This window comes from Natator depressus, chromosome 8 (genome assembly GCF_965152275.1).
Source record: "Natator depressus isolate rNatDep1 chromosome 8, rNatDep2.hap1, whole genome shotgun sequence".
NCBI lineage: Eukaryota > Metazoa > Chordata > Testudines > Cheloniidae > Natator > Natator depressus.
This window is the reverse complement of record NC_134241.1, coordinates 80,275,359-80,291,179: the sequence shown is the minus strand read 5'-3', so window position 1 is coordinate 80,291,179 and position 15,821 is coordinate 80,275,359. Positions and strand designations below refer to the sequence as shown.

Genomic DNA, 15,821 nt, shown 5'->3' with positions numbered 1-15,821 from the left:
GAATATCATGTTAGACAAATCTCTAAATTATCTTTGTACACAGTGCCTTTTAACTCTTTTATTATTGAACTCATTTATGTACATATATATTTGCATCTATCCATGGAAAGTAGCAAAACATGAGGCATTATATAAATGTAAAGTCATTCTGATCTTCATATCCTATTAGTCCTTAGATATTGTTAACAAAAGAAAAACTAGCTTTATGAAAAATTTCAAAGTTTAAAGTTGTTTTCATTTCAAAGACCTCAAAAACTGATTCATTTTTTGTTTTTTCAAAAGATTTTGCAATTTTTTTCCAATTTTAAAAAAATTTCTATGCAACATTACTGAAATCCTCTTTTAGTGAGCAACTCGATAATGTCAGTAGTGTTTTCAATGATAATCTTATATAAATTTTCAAAAAGGTACATAAAACTTTTTTTGTGAAAAAATAAATCTTTCAAGCAATGTCTGCTTTGCATATGCAAATATGAGGACTTAAATTAATCAAACTGTACCATAGAATCTCTGTGGATAGAAATTCCATGATTGAATAATAAGAGTATAGAAGTAGAAATATACTACAGACCACATAATGAGAACTGTTACGGTGACTGTGAAATGTTCAAGGAGTTTATAGAGACTTCAAAAACAGAACACCCAATAATAACAAGGGCTTTCAACTATGTCACCTCAAGATAGGATGCAGAGATAAAATGTCTAGACACGATTAATGACTACTTCTTGAAGCAGCTAGTCCTGGATCCCACAACAGGAGAGGCGATTCTTGATTTAGTCCTAAGTGGAGCACAGGATCTGGTCCAAGAGGTGAATATAGCTGAACTGCTCAGTAATAGGGATCATAATGTAATTAAATGTAACGTCCTGTAGGGGAAAAATACCAGAGAAACTCACCAAACTTCAGAAAGGGGGACTGCTCAAAAATGAGGAAGCTAGTTAAATGAAAATTAAAAGGAACAGTTAAAACAGCCTTCAAACTGCGTGGAAATTAGTTTAAAAACACCATCACAGAGGCTCAAAGTAAATGTACCCCAAATGAAAAGAAAATCAGTAAGCGGACCAAAAAGATGACTCCTTGGCTAAACAGCAGAGTAAAAGAGGTAGCTAGAGGCTAAAAGGCATCCTTTAAAAATTGGAAGTCAAATTCTACTGAGGAAAATAGAGAGGAGCATAATCTCTGGCAAGTCAAATGTAATTAGGAAGACCAAAAAAGAATTTGAAGAGCAACCAGCAAAAGACCAAAAAAAAACTACCAGCAATATTTTTAAGTACATCAGAAGCAAGAAGCCTGCCAAACAATCAGTGGGGCCACTAGATGATGGAGGTGCTATAGGAGCACTCAAGGAAGTAGAAGCTGATGCAGAGACAGTAAATGAATTCTTTGCATCAGTGTTCACTGCACAGAATATGAAGGAGATTCCAATAACTGAGCCATTCTTTTTAGGTGATATTCTTTTTAGATGAACTGTCCCAGATGAAAGTGTCAGTAGAAGAAGCTTTGGAACAAACTGAATAATTAAACAGTAATAAGTAACCAGGACCAGATGGTATTCCCCCAAAAAGTTCTGAAGGAACTCAAATTTGAAATTGCAGAACTACTAACTGCGGGATGTAAACTATCACTTAAATCAGCCTCTGGACCAGATGACTGCAGAATAGGTAATGTAATACTCATTTTTTAAAAAAAGTTTCAGAGGCAATCATGGCAATTACAGGCCAGTGATCAGGCAGATTAGTTAAAACGATAGTAAAGAACATAATTCAAAGACACATACCTGAATATGTTGGGGAAGAGTCACCATGGTTTTTATAAAGCAAAATCATGCCTCACCAATCTACTGGAATTCTTTGAAGATGTCAACAAGCACGTGGACAAGGGTGATTCAGCTGATACAGTGTACTTGGACTTTCAGGAAGACTTTGACACCACACCAAAGTCTCTTAAGCAAACTAAGTAGTGATTTGATATGGCAAATCTCTTGTGAATCAGTAACTAGTTAAAAGATAGGAAACAAAGGGTAGGAATAAAGGTTGAGCTTTCACAATGGAAAGAAGTAAATAGCGGGGTCCTCCAAGGATCTGAACTGGGACCTGTGCTGTTCAATGTATCCATAAATGCATTGGAAAAGGGGATAAACAGTGAGGTGGAAAAAATTGCATACAATATTAAATTACTCAAGATAGATAAATCCAAAGCCAACTGTAAAGAGTTACAGAGGGAACTCACAAAACTGGGTGACTGGGTGACAAAATGGCAGGTGACATTCAACACTGATAATGCACATAGGAAAAATATTCCAATAATACATAAAAAATGGTGGAGTCTAAATTAGGTAAATTAGTGTTACCACTCAAGAAAGAGATCTTGTGTCATCATGGCTAGTTCTCTGAAAACAACTGCAGTGGCAGTCAAAAAAGCTATTGGAATGTTAGGAACCATTAGGAAAGGGATAGATAATAAGACAGAAAAGATCATAATGCCACTATATAAATCCATTGTACGCCCACACCTTGAATACTGCATGCTGTTCTGGTAGTCCCATCTCAAACAAAGATATATTGAAATTGGAAAAGGCACAGAAAAGGGCAACAAAAAGGATTAGGGGCATGGAACAGCTTCCTTATGAGGAGAAATTAAAAAGAGTGGGACTACACTAGAAAAGAGATGACTAAGGAGGGATATGATTGAGGTCTATAAAATCACATATCGAGAAAGTGAATAAGGAAGTGTTATTTACCCCTTCATATAACACAAGAACCGGTGGTCACACAATGAAATTAATAGGCAACAGGTTTAATACATATATAAGTAAAGGAGTACTTGTGGCACCTTAGAGACTAACCAATTTATTTGAGCATGAGCTTTCGTGAGCTACAGCTCACTTCATCGGATGCAACTGTAGCTCACGAAAGCTCATGCTCAAATAAATTGGTTAGTCTCTAAGGTGCCACAAGTACTCCTTTACTTTTTGCGAACACAGACTAACACGGCTGTTACTCTGAAACCTACATATATAAGGAAGTACTTCTTCACACAGTGCACATTCAACCTATGGAACTCATTGCCTGGGCATGTTGCGAAGCCCAGAATTATAACAGTGTTCAAAAAAGAATTAGATAAGTTCATATAGGATAGGTCCATCGGTGGCTATTAGCCAAGATGGTCAGGGACACAACCCCATGTTCCAGATGCTGGGACTGGACAACAAGAATTTCCCTATTCTGTTCATTCCCTATGAAGCATCTGGCACTGGCCACTGTTGGAAGACAGAATACTGGGTAGGTGGATCATCGTTCCCAGTGACACAATATGGTCATTCTTAAGTTCTTACAGATGCAGTGGTTTCACACATATTTTTGCAATGTATAGCCATTCTGTGTTGCTCTGACATGTGGTCCTGAACTTGTTATGGTCTTGACGACATAAAGGACAATCCAGTATAGCACAGAAAAAAAGAAATTTTGAAAGCAATTTTTAAAAATATATTTAACATAACACCAGCTTTAGTCATAAAATGAATTCTTGCAAGATTTTCTCATTGTTACCTATAGATGGAGATTTTCTTATGGGGAGAGCAGACAAGGAGCAGAGAACCCACAATGATTTAATTTTCTGACAAATAGTTTAACACAAGCTCATGAAAAATTATCTTTAGTTCTCTTGTATACTTATAGGTTTTTACTGCACTTATCACTGTACTATCTGAGTACCTTCCAGGAGTGCATTAAGCAATGTGACTAACATCCGTCAGTTATGTTTTGCCTCAATCTCTCCCGAGGGGGAGAGGTGTATGCAAAGGAATGTTTTGTTTTGGATTTTTTCTTCTATAATATATACAGACACGCTTTATGTTTCTGTTAGAGAAGGCAAGGTCAAAGAAATGTGCCTTGAACTTAGAGCAGAAGGTGGTAAGGTTTGTAATGGTCCTTAGTTCCTATTGGAGTTCACTCCAGTTTTGAACTTCCCCCAAGAACAGTTGTGGCTTCTATACAGATGAGTTTTACCCTTGTTTAAAAGAGTTCCATTACGCAAGAGGAACAAAGTTATCACCATACTTTTCATCCAGAGCTTTAGTTGATCCTTTAGATAGCCTGGGAAACTGATATAGAAGACTAAGATACTGTATATCTAGTGCTCAGAGTAATAATTGCTCATGTTTATGCTGTTATGCAGTCTCAAAAAATACCAGGAAACTGAGGACCTGATTCTGATCTCACTGCTCAGTAACTTTGTATAAGTGTAGCTCTGTTGGGCCTGATTCTCCACCACCTTGCATTTGGTGCAGTTACTTATACTGTTCAAAAGTAATGTAAAAATGCTACTGTTCTGATTTGGTAGCATCATGCAATCTCTTTGCACAGGTGTAAATACACAAAGAGGAGGAGAGTGGAGAGAAAGGCCCATTGACTGGAGTGACATTACTGCCCATTTACAACAATGTGAAATAAGAATCAAATCCTTTGATTTTCTCCTGGTACTTTGCTGTGTTTCTTTGACTGCAAAAGAAATTAATTTGGATATAGAAAAGAAAGAAATGGATTAGTAATCAGAAGGGTGACTGATCTCTGAGGGGATTTCACGCTCATGAACTCTTACTTGTTTACCTGTATGTGATTAGGAGGTAATATACTAGCGATGAAATGCTGCCAACCATCCACATGCAGCCTACCTATCTAGACGGAACAGAAATGGCATTTGATACCAGCTTTAGGTGATGGAGAGTGGAATGTGTTTTTCACTGTGCATAGGTGAACATGTGAGGAAAAATGAGAACTGAACCTTCTTCTATCTCGAAAACTGGAATAAATCTTTATTCTGAGGACTGAAACTGATTTAGCTAAGTTCTCTTTCTTACTCCCAGGCCTCACTTTCCTTTTTCCCCTTTAGTAACAGAAATGGCATCCTCTCTGCCAGGCCCTGTTGCTGATAAACAAGTTTGTGTTTGTCAAGCAAAGTGGCGTCCTGTGGAATCCATGTTGCAGATACTCTGAGCCTCCCAAGGTGCTCACTGCATTCTTACTGTAGGTCTTGTCACCAGGAACTTACAAGAAATTTCTTCATAAATAAAATGGGTTAGCTACCAAAGTTATATAATACAGTGTGCATGTGTAGCCTTTGTGCATTCAACATTAGGGTTTTTATTGTGTTTTTTATTGGTGTTTCTTCTGTTCCCTTTCTTCTTCCATGCTCTTTTTTTAAAACTACAGTGTCACTTTTACTAGACTGTAATTCTGAATTTTCCTTAAATTCATTACTCCTGCTCTTTAATTAATGAGACTGATTGAAGCTCTGTCTTGACCATTTACAGTCTCAATCTGTAAAGATGTAGTTTGTTTCCTTTTGAACTAGGTAACAGGCTGGCACTGAGAGATATTTTAAGTCCACTTATATGCAGATAATCTGTTGTCTTGTTTCTTTCAGAAGTTGTCATAAATAAGCATTCAATTCACTACAATTTTGTCAGCTTTTTAAAAATTCATTTCATATGTATCAGAGTAGCAGCCGTGTTAGTCTGTATCTGCAAAAAGAAAAGGAGTACTTGTGGCGCTTTAGAGACTAACAAATTTATTTGAGCATAAGCGTTCGTGAGCTACAGCTCACTTCATCGGATGTATTTACTCTTACACCAGTCTCAGTTGTTCTGCAGTATGGGCCATCCCTGATGACTGGTCATATTATGCCTGTATTGCAGGGTTTTGATTCTGCCACCTCTTTTTGTTAGTGAAATACATGTTGCTTGATTGAATTAAGTTCATTCCACATGTATAGCCTGTCTACCTCTCACAGGTCTTTCATTATACTAGACTGTCCTGTATTTCTGATTTAAGTTTCCCTCTTATTTTATGAAGAGTTACCTGTCTTTTTGTTACTGGACAAATACTGTGTGATTTGGACAGTGTAGCAAAATGATAAAAGTCTGTTACCAAAGATCCTGTCTCGGTGTCCTTTGATATGTTCTGTTTTATTCGTGTGGGTTTTCTCCCATGACTAAGTATGCTCCAAAAATATCTTCTGCTGCTTCTTTATGCTGGGTTTGAAGGGATGAATTACCAATAACTAGAAGTTATATTGGTCATGGGCAAACCTGAAACTGGGCAAAACTCAAGACTAATCTTTTGGATGCCATTTTGGATATTTTTGTTTCAATTTCATCTGGAAACTTGATATGTATGAAAATTTCTGAAAGATTCAGGGGGCTTTTATTTTATCTGAATGAGTTCACGGATTGATGTGCATGTTGTGGGGGCAGGGATTAAACTGAATAACACTATTAACAAATATATGCATAACTATCTTTTGCACAGCAGTGGGAAAGTTTGTGGCTATTTGATAGGACTGTGTGGCACCTGCCCTCTAAACTCAGTTTTTCCCATAGGTTTGGCAACTTTGTGTTGATTTTGTGGCCAGTTGTTCTGGTACATTTGCCTTTTCCTTCTCTCTAACCTGGTTTGTTCTTTTTTTGTTTTTTTTTTTCCCTTGTCAACAGGGAATTGTTAATGTGTTTGCTCAATTGCAGAGCAAGGATGTGCAAATGGATTTGATTAAAATATCATTTTCATCTTTGGCCCTTTCCTCTAAGTGAATGAAATTCAGACTTCTTATAAGGTTAACAGATATTCTAGTAATTGTTTCTCTGGTTCCTCCAACTCTCCCCACAGCCTTCACTTCACTCTCCCACACAGTGATCCCTAACAGGTGTACGTAGTTTACCAAAAGGGAATCTCAGCCCCAACCTCTTCAACCTCCCACCCCCACACTACCAAATGAGATAATAATTTTCCTGGTCTTCCTACAATTTCTCTTAATCCTTCCTGTGCTCTGCCCATCACATACAGCCCCCAGCTAAACCTCTCCAGCACATCATCAACGATCTACAACCTATCCTGGAAAAAGATCCTTCACTCTCAGAGACCTGGGAGGCAGGCCAGTCCTCGCTTACAGACAGCCCCTCAACCTGAAGCAAATACTCACCAGCAACTACGCCCCACACCACAGAAACACTAACCCAGGAACCAATCCCTGTAACAAACCTCATTGCCTACTCTGTCCGCATATCTACTCTAGCGACACCATCAGAAGACCCAACCACATCAGCCACACTATCAGGAACCCATTCACCTGCACATCTACCAATGTGATATATGCCATCATGTGCCAGCAGTGCCCCTCTGCCATGTACATTGGCCAAACCGAACAGTCTCTATGTAAAAGAATAAATGGACACAAATCGGACATCAGGAATGGTAACACACAAAAGCCAGTAAAAGAACACTTCAATCTTCCTGGTCATTTTATAACAGATTTAAAAGTAGCCATACGTGAACAAAAAAACTTCAGAAACAGACTTCAAAGAGAAACTGCAGAACTAAAATTCATTTGCAAATTTAACATCATTAATTTCGGCTTAAATAGGGATTGGTAGTGGCTGGCTCATTACAAAAGCAGCTTTGCCTCTTCTAGAATTGACACTTCCTCATCAATTGTTGGGAGTGCACTACATCCACCCTGATCGAATTGGCCCTGCCGACACTGGTTCTCCATTTGTGAGGTAACGCCCTTCTCTTCACGTGTCAGTATAATAATGCCTGCATCTGTAATTTTCACTCCATGCATCTGAAGAAGTGGGTTTTTTACCCACGAAAGCTTATGTCCAAATAAATCTGTTAGTCTTTAAGGTGCCACAGGACTCCTTGTTGTTTTTGTAGATACAGACTAACACGGCTACTCCCGATACTTCCTGTGCTCTGATTCCTCCCAGGCTCCTTCCTGAAGTCCCCTTATCTTTGATGGTCTTCAGAGGGTCCATGTGTAGGGTGACAAAGCTGCTGTTACATCCATATCTGTCACGCTGTAGGATTTCCTAGTCCAGAATGCATTGCAAGCTAGGACCAGGGAGAATGCAAAGTATATCTGAAAGCAGCACAGTCTGAGGCATAACACACAGAACAGTCTAAGGCACTGTTAGACCTATTGAATCTGACAACATTCTTCAAAGATTGAGAAGGATTGATGGAGAGTAAAAGAAGGCAAAGGAGATTTAAGAAGTGGTCACTGAGGTTAAGGGAGATTAATATGAGTAGCTTGGGCCAAATTAATCTCTTCATGATACAGGTGTAAAGTGGAGTTACACAGAATTTACCCCACTTCTGGGAGCAGATTTTGGCTCATGGTGCTTTTCCAGGCCCTCTAGCAGTTGGAAAAACACTACTCATAACCCTTCACAGGGAATGGTGTGTAAAATATGGATTTATCATGGAAGGTTGTGAAGAGAGAAGGGTACTCCTTCACTTACTGGGAGGTCAGAGAAAGGGTAAGTGGAAGGAGCAAGTGAATTTTGGAGGCAAAGGAGCAGGTGAGATATGGCCAACCCCACTCATTCCATCCCCGCTCCCTCCATCGCTCACTCTCCCCCACCCTCACTCACTTGCTCATTTTCAGCAGGCTGGGGAGCGTCCCTTTTCGACCAGGTGTTCAGTTGAAAACTGGACACCTGGCAACCCATTATGGGCTTGAGAGAAACATGGAAGGAAAGATGGGAGAGAAAAATGGGAGGGATGTATGAAACCTCAGGCAGTTTTGATACATTTCTAATAAACATTCAGAGCTAAATCCTCAGCTGGTGTAAACAGGCACAGCTCAAGGATCTAGCCCCCAAAATGAAATAATCTGAATCCCGATGTTTTTTGGAGAGAGCCAAGTGCATTTTTAAGAGCTAGCGGTTGTGTATGGGGCATAGGCAGTTACTAATAACTGTGTCACATAGCTTTTATTAGAGAATCTAGATATATTCTCCACTACTTTGTCCAGCATCTGTGTAATCATTTATCTGCAGTGAGTTTTACTGTAAATGTGATTACTTCCAAGAAGCAATTTTTCATGGCAGGGGTAAGCTTAGTACTTACAATATTTATTGTTTAGCTAGATGCATCATCTAAGCATCCAGGTTTCAAGCAAATATCTCAATCCTGCAAAGTGAACCCCACAGGCAGGTCCCCACTGATATCAACCAGGCTCTGAGCAGGGGGTAGACTCCTGAGTCTGCATGGACTCTGGTTGACTTCACTGAGGCTGTACATGGGAACAGGATCTGTTTAACTTGCGTCTCTTTGCAGAATCAGGACTAAAAAGGGGAGACATGAGACAGAGGGATTTAAAGTTTCATGTAACTGATGTGTGACCCTCAACTGTTTTGCAATTTGACTTTGGTTTGTACAAGTACCAAAAGTTCAGATTTTTATTTGAAGTTCATTTGAATTATCTGAATCTCCTGAGATTGCAGCTTTGGGCTTGAAATCTCATAAAAATAAACTCTATCAGAGCTTCCTGTTACCTTCCATTTCCGAATAGCTATTATCTCTGCATTTAATGACTTTTGGTCCAACTGGTACCCAACAACTATAGTTAGAGGTTCAAAAATCTTTAAACTGGGAAACTGTAGAGTGGGGGAAAAAATTATCTAAATGCCTTTGAACCAGAAAAAAAGTTTAGTTCAGGTTCATCTGAGTTTTGATGAGGGCTCAAGAGGGTTCCTCACACGTCCCTAATCAGCATAAGTATTTCATTTAAATCAAATTGGGAAAATTTGACAGGTAATGCTTGTGTTATTCATGGTAATAAGGGAGAAGTGGCTGGATGCAGATTGTTAGAGGGTTTTCACAGGTCTCTTTGTCTTGATACATTTCGGTAATCTCAAAAATATTGGCTTACACACACAGAGCAATGATATTTTTGTCAAAGACAACAATATATCAACATTTTGAATCCCATCTTCTATCCATTCCTTTAAAGTTATCTGCATACTCAATAACTGTATTTTTAAGGCACATGTAGAAATCTGTCTTAATTTGTACAAACTACTCAGTTCGAAATGTTTCTGTGTTTAAAATTACGTGGGGAGTTTTACCTGCCTCATTCTTTTACCTGCCTGATTACAAATCACTTGAAGCTTCCAGTATAAAATCCTGACTTTATGATGACAGAATAATTAAGTGTTTATAAAAATCTGATCAAATGGAACATCAGAAGTTTGGAGCAGGGGAGGTATTCTGTTATTAACCAGTGCTTAATGATAGCATATCTTATCTTACAATTGTGACATGAAGAGGGAGCTGTAGCTCTTCTTGAGACACAGTTCTGCCAGAACCAGCATATCCAGCCAAGCTTCCCGATTTCTTGTCTTCTTTTTCTCTGTCTCTCCCCTTCTCTCTCTTGTTCTCGCTCTCATTCACTTTCTCTCCCATTTTTTTGCCACTGTGCCAGATAAATTTAAATGTATCTGTTCAAGTGGAGATAATCCATGCAAATCAGAGGCACTGGCTCCCAGTGCTTGATTCACAAAGAGAACTCAGCTTCAGGAGGTCACTCATTCACAGCTGCTCCTCCCATAATATTTTTCCCCTCATTGCAGAACTGCTGCATGTATACAGTGACTGAAAGGACTCAATTTACTGCAACTGCAGCCCGGTTTTACTGACAACTTTCTTTAAAGGGGGACTTACCTTCCATCTGTCTTGTAAAGGTAGGAGCCTGATTCTTCTAAAGACATAATACCATCACTGTTTGCTCATTATTAGATGCCACTATAATGATGCATGTTCTTGTCATCAGTAGGTCCTAATATGATGCCAGGTGCCTGATGCTTTTGTTACTTATCTGTATAGGTGCAGTTGTTTAAGTGACTGTTATTCTAATGTTTATTTAGCCAGCTATTTATCCTTTTTACAATGACAAGTAAGATTTTAACATAGAGGCTCTCTAGTCTACAAGTGCAACCTTCAATTAAGCTTTTTTCTTTTTCCTTTTAAAAAATGTTTTCCAATATCTGTTTAAGTCAATGCAGTGCAGTAGTCATCAAGTGAAAAGTCAATATTGTCAGGGGTTTCTGGCCTTGAACCTTCTTAGGGTGTTATCTTTGGAGCAGAACTAACTGTTGAAATGTTTTAAACATAAATAAAAAGGTCACCTTTTACTTTGTACTGTTGTATACAAGGAAACTGCAGGCCTTGTTGCAAATGGGCCTGTCAAATAAATGTAGACCACAAGATAAACATATTTTTAATAGAATTGCCAGTAGTAATAGAAGTAATTAAATGTAACCATTATAGTTATAAGTGTGTTCATATCTATTTTTTGAAATGTTGAACATAAAATGCTTGGTTTTTTTAAAAAAAGAAAGTTAACTGGATCAAAACCAGTTTGGGGCATAATTCCTATAGACTGCAAAAAGCGGGGGGGAGGCAATTCAAGCGCTATTTACTCAGTAAAGTTCTGACTCAAAGTGTGTATAACAAGAAATATGAAACTAGCACGTTTGAGAGCACACTGATTGTATGAAGGCAGACAGTAAGTCTGGCATCACTTCATGAACATTTCTTTGGATTTGCTCGCAGAGTTTAGAGTTACATCTGAAATGTTGCTTTGACAGGACAATTTTAGATATATTCAAATACAATAAAATAATAGTTTTGAAGAGCAGCACAGTGCAGAAATTGCAGCATTAGAATTCTTCTTCCTTAAATTTGTCCTGCAATAAAATTTGTCCTGTTTAGCAAAAAGAAAAGGAGTACTTGTGGCACCTTAGAGACTAACCAGTTTATTTGAGCATAAGCTTTCCTGAGCTACAGCTCACTTCATCGTTTGTCAGCTGCAATTTGTAAATTATAATAATTAGTTTTGTATATATTATTCATATAGAACTGTTGTCTAACTAACTTAGGAGTTAATAAAAACAACTGTAATTTTAAAAGTCTAGAACAGAATAGAGGTAAGAGGAAAATGTTGTAAAGCAGAATGGACAGAAAGAGGGGAAAGAAAAAAGTTTAAAACCATCAAAAACCTTCCCTAGTACCTTGAATAATACTGATGGTGTACAGTACAATACTGGAGTACAGTACAAACGAAAGGAGCCTTGTCATTGTTAGCATAAAGAAGACATCTACACAAGTATTACTGTGCAGAGGGCAATCTTTCTTCCTCTGGCATTTGTTAGGTTACTGTACATAGAATTTAGCAGATAACTATCTTCTGCTTCTTGGCATTTTAGTTCCTATTGGTATGCAGGCTAGTCTGCTAGGATGGCAACTGACAAAGAAATATGTTTTATAGCAGTATGTAATAAAAGCCTTTCACAATGATGTAACAGAAATCTGACCTTTCTTTCTTATCCAGTAATTAGAATTGCTGTTAACTATTTTAAGTGCAAGGGGGTTCTTTTAAGTAAATTCAAGTTACCTAGGAAGAACCAGTATGTGTTTTTGAACAATGCCTTCACAAATTACAAATTTTAGAGTCATTTCCAGATAGAAAGAGAGTGAGAAATTTCTCCATTCTGCTTGCTGCACACACAGCAATTTTGATTTAGAGATGGAGGAAAGAGTCCAGTGCAAATTCATTCTTCTTGCCTACTCCAGGAGCAAGAGCATTTATAGAATATTTTTTGGTATTACAAAAAAATAAAATGGGGATGGGGAATTTTAGATAGGAAAAGTGAACTTCAGAAAAGACCTTAGGGATCTTTTTTAATGGAAATTCTGGCTAATATAAAGTTGGGAGATAAAGGAGATCCCTATGGAATTTGATAATCAGTGAGATGAGATCAGATAAATCAATACTGGAAATATAAAAAGGAGGGGGCAAAAGGACCTTTAGGAGGAAAAGCTTTTTCTAAGTGAATAAAAAAATGTTGTAGCAAACAGTTATTTTCGGCTTCCTTTCCTTCAACCAAATGGCCAATGTTTCACAGGTATGGAAGTGTTCCTTAGTGAGTCATCACCATCATTTCACTAAGTAATTTCAGAATGATTGGTATGATTCTCCTCTTAGGTACACCAGGTTTACACCTTGAATTCATTGATACACTGAAATAAATGAAAGGAAAATCAGGCCCTACATTTTATATAAGTCTCTGAATTTATTTGCTAACCTTTCAGGAAACTCTCCAAAGATCTAACCCATATGTTAAGCTTCAAGTTAGTTCATGCTGTGTAGTCTTCTAACCAAAATTATTAGGGTCCTTTACACCTGGTTTCTGTTTTCCACTGACAATGGTTTCTTCTTCATCATCTTTGAACTTGCCCTTGCTATATGGTAACTCACTCAAACAACTCTTCAAGATAAGTTACCTTTTACTCCACTTTAGTGTGCCTTGCAAGAGAATCTATAGGATGTGGTAAACCTTGTAGCTGTATATAATGCAGTGTACTTGCTCCCATCAGGCTCTTTTCTGCAGGTTTTACAGAGGATAGTTAAAAAGATAAATTATCATCTTAAAAGGATGTTATAGAGATGGTTAATAGGTTCCATTCAACTTGTTAAGTGTTCATTGAGGCCCAAGTTGCTTTCAGCTTTAACCAAGTCTAGTGCCTTACAAATATATATATATAGAGAGAGAAGGGAACATATGATAGATCATGTAAGAAAATGTACAGCAATATAGGTTAGTAGGAAAGAAAACCTAAGTGGCTACAAGTTTATCAAGCAGTGAGATGTCATTGGTGACTTGCTACGGCAGCAGAAAAAGAATATGTGTTCCTCAGCTTATGTATTTGATTATATCAATGCTCTCATTTTGCAATACCTGTCATTGCCTTGTACTCCAGAATACATTGCTGAAATATCATGCTGGAAATTTAGGCCTTTTATCTGAATGAATGCTGAATATGATTTCTATTGCAGAAAAAGCTTACTTATACCTCAAGGGGTTAAGAGCTGAATCAGGTCTGTAATTGACTGTCTTGTCTACTTTGAAGGTCTTCTCCATTTAAAAAAAAAAATCCTAAAGAACAAGATTGACATCCCTTTGCATTTTGGAATTTTTCAGCAGGTAAAGTGCTTGGTAATGACTCAAATTAACCTGAGGCTTTATCTGTCTTTCGTTCCTTGAAACTTCATTGAAGTTTTAGTAATAGTTAACATTTTTATGCAAACAACTGTTCTCATCAGAACACAGCATTCTAATGTCATATGCTTTTCTTTGTAATCTCCAGAGGGGTTTCAAAGTGGGCCCTTTTTTTCCCTACATGTCTCTGTTTTGGGGAGTCTAAATAAAAATGTCCTCAGCTGAAATGAACCAACAGAGGGTTCAGATAAAGGAAAATAAATGGAGTGGAAATGCATCTTTAAATGATTAGCCTGTGAAACTTTGAACATGGTTATCTGACGTTTTGTCAAAGAGTGTTATCTCTAAAGAAGAATCGAGCAAGGGAGCAGGTCCGTACAGAAAAGCAATTGTTGCTTTACTTCTGTCTGTTTATTTGAGTTAGCTTGAACTGTCTCCCACTTTCTTTTCCTCCCAGTGTGCAAAGTTTAAGTATTACAAAAGCAGCCAGTAGGAATCTGTTTCAAAAGCTATGCTCATTTGACCTTTGGACACAAAATATCTCACATAAACAACAATCAAACAGCCTTAACACATAATCAAGTGCAAGAAATATGCAGAACATGGGTGAATAGCAATTCAACATTTTTAGAGTAGGGATAAAAAGAACAGATGAGACCACTTTGTTAGATCAATTTTTTCTTTCCCTGATCCTCGTCAATGTATCAGACTCTGTGGATTTGCCCGGCATACAGTACTCAGTACATGAGGCTAAAGCCACACAGCCAAATGCTTCACTGATTTACACCAGTGGGATTGAAACAGGTCTAAATCAGCTAAGAGACTGTATTTTAAAAGTATAGTTTATTTTTTTCATTCTTGAGAAATGTGAGTGTTAAACAAGTGTATAGTTAGCACATAATTATAAATTCATTTAAATTCTCTATGACGCTGCCAAGGATTTTGCAAGAAGATTGCATTTGTCACATATCCATTTAATTTCCATCACTCTGTTAATGTTGCAACATTAAAAAATCTCTTAGATTGTTTCAGAAATATGCATTGGTGTGAATCAATTCTCAAAAGTGGACCCTTCAGTAACCAGCTGTTATTTCAACTTCTTCTCTTTGCTGCCAGGGTAATATAACTGTATGAGGTTAGAAAAACCAGAATGCACCCAGTTTTCAGGTTCTGTTTGTGGAGAAATTCACTACTCTCAATATTGTATGTGGTGTTACAGGCATGCCGGTTCCAGGATATTAGACAGACAAGGTAGATGAGGTAATATCTTTTATTGGACCAACTTTTGTTGGTGAGACAGACAAGTTTGCTCTCATTCTCTCTCTGTCTTGTAAGCTTGTCTGTCTCACCAACAGAAGCTGGTCCAATAAAAGATATTACCTCACCCCTTGTCTCTCTACTACCCTAAATAAACTAATAGACCCAAAACTCGGACATTTGACTCACCTTTCTACAGGAGCCTGTGGTTCAGAAGCTGTATGCTTTAGCTAAGAGGACTACAACCAAAGGAGTAAATGCTTACTAAAGGGAATACAACCACTAACTAACCTATGCAATTTCTGTTCCCTGACCTTTGCACTGTGCTGTGTTCTGTGAGTCAGTGAAGTCAATAATAACAATGTAATGTTAACTATGACACTGTGACCTACAATAAAAAGTATAGGAGAGAAAGAAAGAAAAATTTCAGAATTAGACCTAATGTTCCTGGAATTATTTTATGCTCAGTATTCTTCTTTTGAGGCAAGGTAACATCCTCAAAGGATTTAGGGCATTCCTAGAAGAAAGATAGCAGATGAGATCATTTGTATTAAAACTTTCTTGTTCTCACAGCGCCCATTCTTGGTTCCTGCTGAAAAAGCTAGTTGAGGAAACAAGCTGTTTGTGAGAAAGGTTCCACAGATGTCAGATGTGTGAGTGGAATCATTCCTCATTTCCCTCATGCTACAGGACTGCTCTGCAGCCAGTTTTTCAACCACTGGG

General features: G+C 37.8%; 1 protein-coding gene across 1 annotated transcript in view; it reads left to right on the top strand.

The window, feature by feature from the left end:
- The first annotated feature begins 10,388 nt into the window (after positions 1-10,388).
- ADGRL2 (adhesion G protein-coupled receptor L2) overlaps positions 10,389-15,821 on the top strand; it is a 473,176-nt gene continuing 467,743 nt past the window's right edge. Inside the window, exon 1 of the mRNA XM_074961433.1 lies at positions 10,389-10,523. The gene's annotated coding sequence lies outside the window, so the exon portion shown is untranslated. The remainder of the gene's footprint in view (positions 10,524-15,821) is intronic.